This window comes from Silene latifolia, chromosome X (assembly GCF_048544455.1).
Source record: "Silene latifolia isolate original U9 population chromosome X, ASM4854445v1, whole genome shotgun sequence".
Classification (NCBI taxonomy): domain Eukaryota; kingdom Viridiplantae; phylum Streptophyta; class Magnoliopsida; order Caryophyllales; family Caryophyllaceae; genus Silene; species Silene latifolia.
The window spans coordinates 264,291,704-264,297,818 of record NC_133537.1 but is presented as its reverse complement, the minus strand read 5'-3'; positions in this window follow the sequence as shown (position 1 = coordinate 264,297,818).

Genomic DNA, 6,115 nt, shown 5'->3' with positions numbered 1-6,115 from the left:
GGGGACCGCAATCGTTCCCACCTAAGCCCCGCTCATCATACCGAGCGATAACCCTGTCCCATTAATGTGCACATCCCCTTCCGTGGCGGGTTCCACGAAGGGCGAAACTAGGGCGTGAAGCCACTCCCGCAAGTGACTCCACTCAGCCGATAACGCATCTCGAGAACCAGACAAACAATCACAATCACAATACAACAAAGAACAAACCGTCAATCAATCAACAATCACTAACTACAAGACAATCACCACACATTATGTAACTAATACGAGTAGGAAACCCTACCTGAACAAAGAACACAATCGACGGTTTCAACAAATTTTCGTATCACAATTCCTCTTCTACGAATCCTCCTCCTAGCATATAATCACATAATCACTAATTACACAAAACTACCACAAATCCCCAATTCCCAAAATTAGGATTTAACGAAACCTAATTAAATATAACAAATTCGATACATAGATCTTACCCTCGACGCAAGGATCACAAAGATGTAAAGAACGATGAAATCCGACCTCTCAAGCTCCGGGATTTGTCAATAATGTGACTGATGCGAAGAACGTAGTTTGTTTTCTCTTTGAACGTAATTAGGTTTGATAAAATGTATTAAGGAAGTGACGGAGTTGTTTATATATTCAATCGCATTATTAACAAAACCCGACAAATCATCACCCCGTAAACCGGCTACTCGATCGAGTAACTGAGGTACTCGATCGAGTGCCCCCCTACTCAATCGAGTGCCAAGGCTACTCGATCGAGTACCCAACAGGTCAGAAACTATTTTAAAACGCAACACACCCTTACTCGACAGAGTAAGGCCCACTCGATAGAGTACCCAAAGACTCATAAAACCGTAGTATTACAGTCTTCCCTCCTTAAAAAGAACTTCGTCCCCGAAGTTCAACCCATATATAAAACAAACATACTGACTCGATCAAGACACAACAACGCAACTAAGAACTCAAAACAAAACCCCAACCTATAAAACATGAACTCTCAACACCAACTCCACCAACTATTCCTACCTCCACAACATGGCTCACGATATCGTATCAACTACGTCATAGACTCTCCCGACATCAACTCCATACACTACCAACTACCGTCCACTAACGCTGCTAGCTCCGTTTCACTAACCTATTATCCACTAGAAAATCCACTATCAAGACACTCATAAACATCAAACGGAATGTTACATTCTACCACCCTTAAAAGGAACTTTGTCCTCGAAGTTTACTCACACTCATAACATCATCATCCAACTGTCATGACCTTTAATAAAATCAAAACAAATATCCGTCCTTTATGCTACACTAACACTCTACTTCCAAAAATATACCACCATATGTACAACCATCAAAATCTCTTTTCTCGCATCCTACTCCTGTTAAGATAAATGTTACGTCCTCGTAACTCACTAATACTAAATCCTAGCTATATCGTCTCATTATCCTCATCACCATCGCATGTCAAAGATAGCCACCTATAATCTAAACACTCGCCATGTATATATCCAAAGCTCTCTTACTTAAACATTTCTCATATCTCAACTCATTCGGCCCATCACCTAACCTAAATCATAAAACTCGTAGCAAAATCACCATACTAACTCTCCATTATTACTGCAAAACAACATACCTCTCTATGTAAAGCACCTATCTCCCAAAAGCATAACTCACGATCCACACTCGTTATGTACACTCACACTAGATCCTCAAGTTCTTTCCTTGATTACCGCAAAACTCATACATAACTTAACATGACACTAATTCCCCCAACACCCTACACTCACTGTCTCAACAAAGGATTATGATCCACCTGCATCTTTCAGGTCATTACCACACATGTTTTACGAATCACTTGCCATTACCATGTCTACGAAAGCCTTATCTAGAACAAGATCGAATTATCAGAACAACCTCTCACAACCGTGTCCCATCAACAGAATGTCACTATACCATGACAACAACGAAAACATATACAACTCTATTTCATATCGTACTCTACCCTCATTCCCAAACTTAACCTGGTAAAGAAAACATCAACAAACAAAACAACGATCTATCTGTCAAATCGAAACTCACCTAAAACAACAACAAACAAAAAAACAACTATGTATAATCGATATGTACTTTTGAGAACTCGTATCATAATCATCCCGCCTACTCCACCACAACCGTGACGGCATCGCAATACCGCCACCAACACCACACCGCAGGTGCGAAAATACCCGCACTACCACACTATGTACCGTGTCCGATCACCACCCGAGGCACAACAACCACATCGATAGACATCACAACGCATACAATTCCCATAAACACCGACTTTAATAACTTCTCGGACAAAAAAAACTTACTCAAATCCACTTTACTAAATCACAACGCAATATATTTTATGAATTAAAAAGATAATAACCTCATGAATATCATCCCCTTACCATATCACAGATTGACATGTATCATGAATATATACAGTATAACCACCATGCCGGATCACTCAAATTATTACCTTTTTAATCATCATTCAATTAGATTAGCGTACCCAACATGCATTACAGAATATTCAAATAACAACTTTATGATAATCACACCATATCACGTCTTGTGAGGTCAAAACCTCACACAAACATTTATATATATATCACGGACCCGTAATCACATCCAACCAAATCAATCCCGATCACGTAAGTTACCACCTTATAAAAGTTACCTCTCACCCGAGCTTAACTCGTATGCCCCTCATAACACGTTCTCCCATTCGCATAACCATCAACTCATGCCAAATATAACCATACTAGTAATACTCAACTACTAACAACCGCCTCATATAACCACACCTTATACTCTCTCACAACCATACATAGCAATCTGGTCACTGCAAAATCAACCTCTTTAGAATTGTTACCTTTCTAATATACCATCACCCTTAACCACTAGTCACAAACCATAACACTACCACTTTGTCCGACATCAAACCTCTTACACTCATCTCTAAACATCACGATTTCTTTCCTATCTTTGGTTAACATCCCAAATAACGAACATCGAATCCATCAACAAAATTACCTCAACATTCTTCCCAATACTATTCTTAATTATGTCATCATCTAACTCTCCACCAAAATCTCATATCATGCAGATATTCTACCAACTTCTTACTCCCTTAATTCCTCGAAACTCATGATTAATCATGTTGTCCTAAAACTTCTGTATAACCATTAACTTACTTACTCTTGATAGTATCATACGTCTCGAAGATTCCTTACTTTTATGTTACATAACTCCGGTGAACATTTTTCTCAGCTTACTTTTATCCTTCTTTTCTCTTTATACTCAACAATACCATTTAATAGCTCAACTTCTTATTACTTCTATCTAACCCTTTAGTGCACCAATTACCTTCTCATCGCTCCAAAACTCAAATCCCATTATTTTATATCGATATCATCTCACTCTTTCTTACCATGGATCTTATCTTATTATGCTATCACTCACATTTGCCACTAAACTATCCATAAAATCAACGTTCACTGTTTAAACAATTGTATCTCCTTTGTACCTCTTTAGAAATTAGAATTCATTTCATACCGTTAAATGCCCAAGGAAATCCCACAGTAGTTTCATCTCTTAATAAACCAAATCTCCCAAACTCACTCACTGTGTACAAATCTACCTCGCGATATGTCTCTATAAAGTTCACTATTCACCACTCTTCTCAACCCCCTTTAAAACGAACTTTCACTACATATATCCATAACCCACACGACTCCTAACCATCTCCCTCCATAATTCTTTACACATCTCAAGCTGCCACTATCCACATCCTTACTTTCAATCTTTTTATTCTCACGTTCCTTAGACTCACATCATCCCTTGCCCATATTCACTTGCTTTTACGTTACTCAACACACAATCATATCACTCTTCTCATCTCAGAAAACATGCTCTATGTCTCAATTAAGCCATAACGATCTTTATTTTCCTTTTCCACTATCTATCACAACCACATATAGCTCATCTCCTCCCACCAAACTCATACTCACCAAAAGGTGCCACTCACCACCCCATAAGATTGGGTAACTTACGTATCAAGACCAACATACATGTAAAACAATGCATAAAGAAGCAAAATAACCACTTTGAATTAAACATAATATGCAACGAAGTCAAAAGATAAGCATATGACCCAAAACAAAAATACTAGATCGAGTACGAGCCACTCGATCCAAGAAGGGACTTACTCGATCGAGTAGGTGAAGGTCGAAGCACGTAAAACAAATCACCATTGCTACTCGATCGAGTAATCGAGGTACTCGATCGAGTGCCCCCTACTCGATCGAGTGCCAAGGCTACTCGATCGAGTACCCACGCAATTCTCAAAGATTGTCCAGTTTTTCGTAAAAATGATCATAACTCACTCGTTTCTTGGTCGATTTGGGCGTGTGACCTATCGTTAGAATTGTAAAAGGACAAGATATCACCTCCCATTGGAATCACATCAAAATCATTTATGCATCTCAAGTTATAACAGTTTAAAGACAACTTTGTCAGAATCGACGACATAACTATTTGATTTTTACTTCCAAACAACTTAGACAACAACCAAGCAAACAAAACCAATCCAAAACTCATAAAACCAGTATTCCTAGTCATATGTTACTATCTTCAAAAGCCAAGCAACAAATAACTCGATGCACATATATCATTCAACTTACCAATCACATATTACCCACATGTTTTTATTATATAACTTTACGTAAACAAAATTACAATTATATGACATCAAGTATCATATTCACATGTTACTAGCATAACAAAATTATAACATCTCTTCCATCATACAACATGCTTAAAAAAAATATCATATTATCATGCAACACTTATCATCTTTTTCCACCAATTATTCATGCTCTTACTCAAACTTTCAGCTATATAAACTCGTACAACACTACCAACAACATATATGTATACATAACTCTATGTATAACTCAAATCAAACAAATTTTCCTCCCGTATCTCTATAATACCATATCGTAAAACAACTATCATGCTTTCAATCAATAACTTACGAAATCACATCATCACCATCTTTTCTACACATTCCCATTCTCCACATACATACATCCACTGATTCATGCCACACATCACCATTTAGGTACACAATTCACAAGATAAACACATAGCGATCCCGACTCATATCCCATGGTGACCGGTTCAAAATTGTAGGGCGAGTTCGCGACATTAGGACGTCTCCCAAGTCTTTGCATTAGCTCCTACAACCTTTACCCCGGGTTCATTTTAATTGACTCCATATATTCATTAAATTCATTGGTTACAGGTTTCAGGATCGTCGCTCTGATACCATTTGTAACACCCCCATACTCCAAGTGCCTTACCAGGACCACTCAGGTATAAGGATACTACCATCTCGGTTACCCGAGGCAATGATAATCATAAGACAATAAGGAAACGTACTTTATTAAATAAGTTTAAGTGATTACATAACAAAACCAATCGTAAGCAAAATACAAATCGTTTCTCAAACTATAAACCAACTCGAATGGAACTGTCTTAACAAACACAAATGGAAGACTAAAGACTCGATATGTGATGACTCCATCCCCACTAGATCCCACGCGTATCTAAGATATACCGTCAAGAAACCGCTCACCACCCCGAATGGATCACCACAATTTTTAAAACATTTAAACGGGGTCAATACTAATCACACAATTTATATAATCCAACAACACAACAAACAACACACAAATTTCAAACGGTCACACACACAATCACACCCACTCCAATCAATCTCCGTCACCGATCGTCCACCGGACCACCACGCCAGCTGGGGACCGCACTGTTCCCACCTAAGCCCCGCTCATCATACCGAGCGATAACCCTGTCCCATTAATGTGTACATCCCCTTCCGTGGCGGGTTCCACGAAGGGCGAAACTAGGGCGTGAAGCCACTCCCGCAAGTGACTCCACTCAGCCGAGAACGCATCTCGAGAACCGTAGACAAACAATCACAATCACAATACAACAAAGAACAACCGTCTGCGAATCAATCAACAATCACTAACTACAAGACAATCACCACACATTATGT